Genomic DNA, 11,397 nt, shown 5'->3' with positions numbered 1-11,397 from the left:
GCTTCCATGTATACATGTGATATAAAGAGTTATAATTGTTATGGTTATGACACAAAACTACATTTTACTTTTATTTATTGGGTTTCACGCTTTATATGTTGAGTGTCGGTTTTGTTAAAATTGAATTTATACAACAATGATGTCCAACTTATTAACTTGGTGAGTAAAAACTCTTAAGTAATATGGTTTTCATAAAACAAAGGGTGGATTTGTTTAGAGATTTGGGTTTTATAAAATTTGAGCTGAAGCAAAATAAAGTGTGTATTTAAAGATTTTTATAAAATGTATGCTATCAACTTATTATATCTATTTTAAGTTAGTATTTAAGACTTATATATGTTTGTGTTTATTATAAAGGGTTGTAAAAATTGGATTATTGGACCCAAAACAGAGTGGCAACAGAAGTATGATAGGAGAGTTGTAAAGTATATTCCCCATAGAGCGGCCCACGGAGATGAACCAGTTGCATGGGTGGGTCAACCTATATATATTTTTTTTTTAAATATTTTATTCTTAATATATTTCAACAGACGTTTGAACTCATTTTTAAATTAACCAAATAATTTAAGTTTCATAAACATGGCGACCCTTTTTTATGCTTTTTAAATGTTCTAATCAATGCTATTGTCATTTGTATTTTGTAATGTTTTTTTTAGCTTTTATGATTTTACTTTTTAGAAGCTATGTTATTATTTTTTTTCACAAACCTTTCATATATATAATAAGACTAAATAAAGTATAACATATGAGATGCACCAATATCAAGATAAAGTTTTTTAAATCAATAAATGTTAAATGTTAGTCAGCATTACTCTGATGGTAGTGGGGCGTGGCTGGTCGGGCGTAGAAGACGTGGACGCCGCGCACACCACTACACCTTTGCGTGGACGACGGGCGTGGCTGGCCGGCGTGGAGCTGACCGTCGGGCTTATAGCCGTTGGAGTGTGGGGGGGAAATCAAAAAATAGCCGTTAATTATCATCACCATCGCCTATTGAAGATGACTCTGATGTGGGTTTGGAGATTCTGATGTGGGTTTGGCAGAGGTGGCAGCTGGGGGTGTTACGGCGGTGGTTGTTGGTGGGAATGAAGGTGAGGTTGTTGTGTTGGGGTCCACGTGGTTGAGAGACAACGGCGGTGGTCCGGTGATCGGTGGTGGTGGTGTGATCGGTGAAGGTGAAGAAGAAGCCCCGGATCGGTGGTGGTGGTGTGATCGGTGAAGAAGAATATTAATTTTAATATTAATATTAAAATTTATATTAATATTTAAATAAATAAATAAATAACTTGATCAAGCCCCGGATCACCTGGACCACTACACCCTCTGGGGCTTGGTTGAGGGGCTTGATCCAGGGTCATGTCATCGCCTAAGTGTTGGATTTTGATTAGATTACTTGGGCTCAACCAAGCCTCATTACCCATAGCCTTACTAAATTCTATAACATTGTTTGCATTATTAACACTTCTACAGTATAAAACAAACAAGAACTAAAATTACCTCTGATGTACATAATGTTTAACACGTGATATCTAAAATAAAAGATACAGATATATTTTTAAGGTTTAATTTGTAATAAACGTATATGTGTATACATGTATCGAGTGTCATTTACAAATCAAACGGTAACATAAAGTGAAAAAGTTGATTGTCTTGATTATTAACTATAGGTTTTGTTTTTTGTTTTTCTTTTTTTTCGTCAACTTAATATGTTGGGTATATATATATATATATATCAGTTTGATCATCCCGTGTTACGTAAGTTTATTTAAGTTTTTGTTTTAATCGTTTTGTTATTTTATGATAATTTATTTTATTTTTTAACGTAGTTTGTTTTAATTTAATACATATATATATATATATAAATATATTAGTTTGTTATAATATTTTTTGTGTTTGGTATTTTCAATTGAGATGTGTAAGATTTTTAGATTTTTAACGAACAAAAATACACGAACACGAACATGTTGATTTTTTTAAATGAACAAACATGAACACAAATATTTGTCTAATGAAAAGGGGACGCTGATGTAGTTGACGATGGCGGGTAGTATCGAAAGTTAACCGGCGATGGAGATGATAAACCAGCAATGGAGATAATGTAAAGAAGATAAATTAAATTAGGGTTTGATGATGAAAATATTTACCAATAAATAAGATCTTATAATCCATTTAAGAGCTATTAGGGTTTGACAAGACCCATAACCCGTGAAAATTATTCTTTAATGATTAAGTGGTTATTTCACAAATAAATGAGATGTTATAACCCGTTTAAGGGTTATTCGGGTTTGATGAGACCCATGACCCGCGAAAATTATTGTTTGATTATAAAAGAGTTTAACAAATAAATGAGATGTTATAACCCATTTAAAGACTATCTGGCTTTGGTAAAACCATACCCGTGAATTCGGGTCAAATGCATGAGAAGTCTCCATTTAGAAATCAAGCAATCTGGTGGCTCTAGATAATGGGGGTACAACCTAAGAGTAACATATAGATACTAGTTTTTATCCCCCGTATTACGGGGGTTGTTTTATATTATTTGATTTTAATATTTATTTATTTTTTGAATTTTTATTCTTTTTATTGTATGAAAGTTAATAATATAATTATTGTTTGATGATAAATTGTTTCACAAATAGATGAGATGTTATAACCCGGTTTAAAAGCTACATGAATTTGATGAGACCCAAAACCCGTTTATTTTTTTACTATAAAATTGGTTTTTTAATTATAAATAATATATATCTTTTTTTAAATAAATCATATATTAATTTTAGTATATCCTTACTTTATAGGATTTTTATATCATATATTTGGTGAGATTGATTTTTAATTTAATGAGATGTTATAACCCGTTTAAGAAATATATGGATTTGATAAGACCCATACCCATTAATTCAGGTCAAATGCATGAGAAACCTCCATTTAAAAATCAAGCAAATCTGGTGACTCCAAAAAAAAGGGGAGTGACCACATCGCGACAAGTAGAATTTTTATGTTTTCGTTTATATATATATATATATATATTATTTCTACTACATTTAGAATTGGATGCAACCACCTTGCTTTCATTTTATTATTCCTAGTTTTTATCCCCGTATTACGGGTTGTTTTATATTATATGTTTTAATATTTATTTATTTTTTTAATTTTTATTTTTGTATTGTATGAAAGTTAATAATATACTTATGGTTTGATGATAAATTATTTCATAAATAAATGAAATGTTATAACCCGGTTTAAAAGCTATATGGGTATGATGAGACCCAAGACCCGTGTATTTTTTTACTATAAAATCGGTTTTTAATTATAAATTATACATATATATTTTTTAAATAAATTATATATATATATATATATTTTAATTAATCATTTTATATTTCATAGGATAAATTATATCCTAGTTTATAGGATTTTCAAATCAATAATTTGGTGAGATTAGTTTTTAATTTAATGAGATGTTATAACCCATTTAAATAATATATGGGTTTGGTAAGACCCATGTCCGTGAATTCGGGTCAAATGCATGAGAAGCCTCCATTTAAAAATCAAGCAAATCTAGTGACTCCAAAAAAAGGGGGGAGCGACCATATCGCGACACTTAGGATTTTTGGGTTTTCGTTTATATATATATATATATATATATATATATATATATATATATATATATATATATATATATATATATATATATATATATATATATATATAGAGAGAGAGAGAGAGAGAGAGAGTTGAGTTATTCTATAAGGCCAAGTGTAATGGGGCATCGGATTGGGCGAAAAGGGGTGAAGAGGGGCGAGAACACCGCCCCCCCCCCCCCAGGCGATATTTGGGCGAAAAGGGGCGGGGTTAGTTTGTCGCCGGCGAGAATGAAAGATAATAAAATAATAATGATAATGTTACCGTTGGGGGGTAACGGCTAAATATAAAAAAAATAATTTAAAAACTTAATATAAATATCAAACCAATTAAACCATTTTCACCCTATCATACACAAACCCAAACATAAAAATACCAATCATTTTTATTATTTTCCTACTTCTTCAAACTCAATGAGTTCCCCCGATTCCACGAACTCTACCGAGATTTGGGATCAATTAATCAACGAGAGTCGAAAAATTCATCAGATTCATCGACAAGTGGCGGAAGAGCATTTAGAGGTCACGAACGTGGTTCGGGTCGTCACCAATAACATGGTGTCCGGCTCTGCTCCATCTACGGCACCACGTAGACGGTCATATATCCTTCGGGATCGTAGGCAAGCGAACGCTCGTTTAATGAAGGACTACTTCGACGACACACCTACATTTAACGATGCTATGTTTCGACGTCGTTTTCGGATGTCCAAGCGTTTATTTTTGTGCATCGTTGGAGATATGGAGCGGAAGTATGAGTATTTTCAACAGAAACCCGACGCAAGAGGATATTTAGGATTCTCCGCCATCCAAAAGTGTACTTTGGCTCTACGCATCCTCGCATACGGCAACACGACCGATATCAATGACGAGTATTTAAAGATGGCTGAGAAAACAACGAGATATGCGTTGGAGAATTTTTGCATTGGTAATATTTAAATTGTTTGTATTAACTATTGTTTTTAATATAAATATTGTTTAATAATTTGTTTGTATAGGGATAATACAATTATACTCTCGCCGTTATCTGAGGATTCCTACTTCAAACGACCTGACTCGCATATATGATGTACACGAAAGCAAACATTCTTTCCAGGCATGATCGGGAGTATAGATTGCATGCATTGGGAATGGGCCAACTGTCCAACCGCATGGAGAGGTCAATACACTCGTGGTGACCATGGAGTGCCAACGGTTAGTCTTCAAGCCATTTGTTCACACGACCTATGGATTTGGTCAGCCTACTTCGGCTCAGTCGGGTCCAACAACGACATAAACGTTCTCAATGCGTCACCCGTGTTAGAGTATTACATCAGCCGTAGCATACCGGTCTTACCGTTTTATGATACCTTTTATCGTCACGGATACTATTTGGGATATGGGATATATCCAGAGTACTCGATCATCGTCAAGACGTTTCAAGACCCTAACGAAGAAAAAAGAGATTATTTTAAGAAGAAGCAAGAGTCCGCGAGAAAGGATATCGAGAGGTGTTTCGGGGTTCTAAAAAACGTTGGCATTATGTGAAAAACCCTTTTCGTGTATGGACTTTGGCAAAAATGAGCGATGCCATGTATAGTTGTATCATATTGCATAATATGATTTTAGAAGACGAGGGAAAAGCAATATGTCAACACCATATACCAGGAAGCGTTCCAGAACAGTTCCCTGAACCAACCCAAGAACAACGAACGTATAACATTCACCAGCTCACATCAAGTGATATACATAACCAACTGAAGGCGGATTTGGTTCAACACGTGTGAGATAATCGTCTCGTTGAGGAGGAGGACGAAGACGAGGAGGAGGACGAAGACGAGTACGAGGATGAAGACGAGGAAGAGGACGATGACGAGGACGTGGACGAAAACGAAGATGAAGACGAATAGATAGTTTTTTTTATAGAAATTTTTATGTGTATTTTTATTTTGGTGTGTTTTTTTATTATAATTTATTTTTATTATTCGTGTAATTTTTTTAGTTTATGTATTTTTTTTGTATTTATTTTTTAATTTTAATACATTTTTGTTTAATTATTTAAATAAATTGGTTTTTATTTAATTAGTTTAATTATAAAAAAGAAAATAATAAAAAAACACACTGTGGGCCCAACTTGTAGCCCCTACACCATTACACCCCAAAAACAAATTTTCACTCCATGCTGACTATGAGCCACGTGTCACAGTTCGCCCCTAATTGTAGCCCCTCCACTACACATGGCCTTAAATGACAACAAAAATGAGAAGTGTGAGAAGCCATAAGAAATTGACATGTGTTAAGTATAGACCAAAAGAAAAATGGTATAAAAGTAATAGTACACATTTTCTCTCTTCACATGCAAGTTACATGTTAATTCACCCATCATTTTTAAACGTCTATAACCTTTTCATATGATATTTTTTTTAAAAAAAAATTCACCATAATAACAAGCGTTTTTTTGTCTTTAATATGAGTATGATTTTGTTATATAAAAATAAAAAAAATTACGCCATTGTGTTTTTTTCTTACCATTGTGTCTTTTTTCGTCATTGTGTCTTTCTGTTTGTTATAGTGTTTTTACACCATTGTGTCTTTCGACTCATCATTGTGGCTGTTTTTTAAATACTAATAGCACCGTTGTGTAATACTAATATGTAAATGTAATGAAAAATACCAACAAATTATCTAACACTAAACACAATAATGAATACAATTACACGTTAACCTGAAACGTAAAACACAATAATGGATACATATAACACAATGACCTGAAACGTAAGACATAATGGTAAAATACATATAACACAATGACCTTAAACATAAAACGCAATGGAAACTACATATTACACAATGACTTGAACGTAATACACATTGAACATAACATTATTTTTCTCAAATTAAGTGAATGTTGAAGACAATGACTAAAACACAATGATAAGTAAAAAAGACAAATGTTGAGCACAAAGACACAATGACGTAATCGTTGTTTAATTTTTATCTTTAATATGAGTAACAATTGAAAAACACAATGACCAAAATCTATAACACAATGCATATAAACTCAATTAAAAAACACAATAGACAACCAAATAACACAATATAACAAAAACCCACCAATTTTTTTTTACTTTTATATAACAATATGATATTCATATTAAAGATAAAAAAACGCTTGTTATTACGATAAAAAAAATTTCTAAAAAAAATAACGTATGAAAAAGTTATAGACGTTTTAAAATTATGGAGGAATTGATATGTGCCTTGTATGTGGAGAGAGAAAGTCATCATAAGTGAGTTATTACTTTAATGCCTTTTTCATCAATTTTTATTTTTAAATTAATCTTTATCATCCAAATTTAAGATCAATAGATTAAAATCCTTCTCACACTTCTCATTTTTGTTGTACTTCGTATTTTAATTTTACCTTATATATATATATATATATAAGAGTTCAAATAAAAAAACAATTGTTTTGTGTGAAATGTGAGAAGGATTTAAAATAAAGTACACCACCTAAATAGGACACTATACCATGTAAATAGAAAACTATACAACTTTTAGAAACTACCAATCTCAATCACTAAATCTTAGATCCAAGGGTTTACATATATTCTTATGCTTCTCACAAAACTAATGTTTTTTACGTTAACCCTATATATATATAAGGGTTATTCTAAAAAAAATAAGTAGTTTCTTAAGAATATTAGATATAAATTATAGTCATTGGATCATGTTAATCAATGGTTGAGATTTAAAATTATCAATAGCCAACATAGTTTAATAAATTGTTCTTTCATCATAATTTATAATGCCAAACATCAAAAATCTGTTGGTTCTTATCATTCCTAGGAAACCCCTTATTTTTTTAAAAAATTATTATATATATATATATATTGGAATGATCTTTTGAGAACTTGATGAGTTGTAATAACTTTAAGAACTCAATATGGACCACACAATCAATTAAATGAATATTGAATATGCAGCTGAGAATAAATCTGATTAAAAATTAACCAGGACAGAGAATAAAGATTTTTAATGATTACACAAGTTTAAATGTTAGTTACACATATATAAAAAGTCAATTCGTTGTGTAAAAAATACTTTATTTTTTTACGTTACTTACACCTACATATTATATACGTGTAAAAAATTCAAAAGAAAATTATTGTTACGTTGAGTTTTTTCGAGTTCTTAAAACTCAAAGTGGTTATTAAAAGAAATCAATCATATATATATATATATATATATATATATATATATATATATATATAGAGAGAGAGAGAGAGAGTGAGAGGAAGAAAACTAGAGAACTAATAAAGAAATATTTTATATTTAATTAAAATAAATATTTTTTATTTTTTTTTCTTTCACACTTCTTATATGTTATTCTTCACTTAATTAAAAAATATAAAAATAAAACAAATAAAAAAACTTGTTGTAGTGCACATATGCAATACATCGACTTTTTTTTTTATTATTACATATGTGCAATAATGTGTATTTTATATGTGCAATGGTGTTCAATAGCATATGTGTCATTGTTTGTATTATATATATATATGCAATAGTGTTATATTATATGCAGATATAACAAAAAAGATTGATTTAGTGCATATGTGCACTAATGTTGTATTACATATATGCGTTAGTGTGCATTACATACAAAAAATAACGTTGTATATATTCAATTAGGTGAATTGTATAATGCAATTGTGTTGTATTATATACAATAAAACACTATTTTATATATTCAATACACATTGTTGCACATATGCACTACATCATCATTTTTTAAAAATTTCTTTAGGAACAATATCAACTAATTAGAAGGATGAAAGAAAAAGAAACTCGAAAATATTTTTATTTTTAAAAAAGTTAAGAATAAGTTTTATGAGTTTTCTAGTTCTCTCTTTAAGAGGAATCCTCTCTAAGGGTAGGGTTAACGTAAAAAACAATAGTTTTGTGATAAACATAAGAATAGATGTAGACCCTTGGATGTAGGATCCAGTGGTTGAGATTAGTAGTTTCTAAAAGTTGTATAGTTTCCTATTTATATGGTATAGTGTCCTATTTAGGTGGTGCACCTTATTTTAAAGTCTTCTCACATTTCACACAAAACAATTGTTTTTTATTTGAACACTTTTCTCCTCTCTAACTACTACCTCTACATATATATAATTTAATATTTAATAATTTTTATACTAATAAACAAAAATAATTGAGAAACACGTGACATAATTCTAGGTTACTAAAATTATCAGTCGTTTAAAAAAAAGATAGAATTACAAATTTGTCTTTTAAACAAAGCCAATTTACGGTTCGTGTCATTTATTTAGTTTCTCTGGAGGTGGTGTCCTTTAAACATCATTTTCCTACACGTTACGTCCTTTACGCTAACTGGGTTAGAAAAACTCAGTTAACCCTCACGTGACGCGCATTTGAGGGCTTTTTGGTCTTTTCAACGAAGTGGTACAAATATATTATTGTAAAAATAAATAATATATATTAAAGAGATACTCTCTCTCTCTCTTCTCGTCTTCTTTCTTTCTCTCTATACTCCTCTCCTTCCCTGTCTCCACACAAACACCACCACTTCCTAGCCACCAAACCAACCACCGTTCTCAGCCGTGACCCCACAACTACCATCACCAAACCAAATCCCTTTCTTCTCAGCCGGAGATCTTGCATTCCAATGGCTTCTGCATCTCGGGCCATGACTCAGATCCACCACCACCATGATTTTCCGGCGAGCCCTGAGCAGATATGAAACTACCATTGATATTAGGATGAGAACAGTGACATGGGTTTGCTTGTTTATGCTACTAGCTGATGTTATTACTTCACAATCACTGAACCCATCTCTGGATGATGATATCTTGGGGTTAATTGTATTCAAAGCAGATCTTCAAGACCCCGATGGTAAATTAACCTCATGGAATGAAGATGTTAACAGTCCATGTAAATGGAATGGTGTTAGGTGTAACCCTAGATCTAGCAGGGTATCCGAGCTTGTTCTTGATGGGTTCAGGTTATCCGGTAAGATGGGTCGGGGTTATCCGGTAAGATGGGTCGGGGTTTGATGCACCACGGCGGCCGGAATCCTAACCTCCGTTCACTTCTCTGGTAACCTCAGTAAAATGCGGTAACACTATGGGTTTTGTTCAGTTATTATTATTATTATTATTATTATTATTATTATTATTATTATTATTATTATCTATTCTAATTTCTAAACCTAGGGTTTGAGCTTTGAAATGAGAACAATGATTTGTGTTTGTGAAGGTTTCGAGGGGATTTGGGAGTGATGATGATTGGTGGGTTGAATGGAATGGAATCTACAATGGGGTGGTTGGGGGTATGGTGGCCGGAGTGGTTGTGGTATGGTGATGGTGTGGTGATGGTGGTGGTGTAGAGAGAATGATGAGAGAAAGAAGGGGGGAATGTGTTATAAATTTGCAGGTATAGATGAAAAGACCAATATGCCCTCACATGCGCCTCACGTGAGGGTTTTTAACTGGGTTTTTATAACCCAGTTAGCGTAAAGGACGTAACGTGTAGGAAAATAGTGTTTAAAGGACACCGCCTGCAAAGAAACTAAATAAAGGACACGAACCGTAAATTGGCTTTGTTTAAAGACAAAATTTGTAATTCTGTCAAAAAACTAATGTTGGTTCTCTCTCTCTCTCTCTATATATATATATATATAACACAAATGATATTATAAAAATAATAGATTTTTAGATATTTATTCCAAAATTTTTATGAATACTTATTAGTTAATTACTATTAGTTATTTAATATTCCAAATAAGTATTTAAATGAATTTATAGCTAAAAAACATCTTACTTAAATCTCCAAATATCACTCGGTTTCAAATTTTGTTCATTAAAACAAAAGGAAACAAGTTTATTCAACACATGCAATGTAGTGAATAAACGGGTCTTTTAAGAACATTGGTTTTTTTATTACTAAATGTATTACAAAATGTTTTTAAACCATGTAATACACTGGTTTCTAATCTAATAATATATACATACAATCTTATCGTGTCACAAACTCACAATCCATCAACTTGATTTAAGTTTCGGATTTCTTTTTACAACTTAATGTTAAATTTTTAAATGTCAAATTTATCTTAAAATTCTGCATGATGCATCATCATTCAAGACTTATTTGTTTGATTTTTGTCTTTGAAAAAAAGTCAACAACATTATAACCAACCTGTGAACTAATATTGCAATTACATGCATGTCAACTCAAACATGTTCTAAGAATTTGATAGTCGTATATTTCATAAACTCAATTATGAAACATGCCTCTAAAGGACGGGAATTTAAATATATATGAACAAAACTCATGATGCTACTATTAAATATATTAGTGTCGTGTCTATGTCATCCCTATCATACCCGTTGAAAACATGTGTGCTATCATATATAACAAAACATTATCCTCTCAGCCTAAAATATAATCATAACCTAAATTGCAAACTACCAGATTTGAAGCCAAACTCAAACGAAGAAATGTTTAATATTGGATTTGTAGATCTATTAGTGTGGAAAATGTGTGTAAAACAGGAAAAATAGTAAACAAAATAAATCAAAATCATTATGTAATCACGACAATTATCCTCACATTTAATTGTTGGGTTAGGGGTTGATACTCTACCAGGACCACCTCTATTCAAGATATGTAGGTGATACAAACGAATTAAATCTCTTTTTAAAACATCATACAAGCGAGAATGTTTGAGGAAGATGAGTTTCAGACATCCTCA

The sequence above is a fragment of the Bidens hawaiensis genome, unplaced genomic scaffold, assembly GCF_021521415.1.
Source record: "Bidens hawaiensis isolate Kalapana, Puna unplaced genomic scaffold, B.hawaiensis_p1.1 tig00000978_1, whole genome shotgun sequence".
NCBI lineage: Eukaryota > Viridiplantae > Streptophyta > Magnoliopsida > Asterales > Asteraceae > Bidens > Bidens hawaiensis.
Note: the sequence above shows the minus strand (reverse complement) of the source record.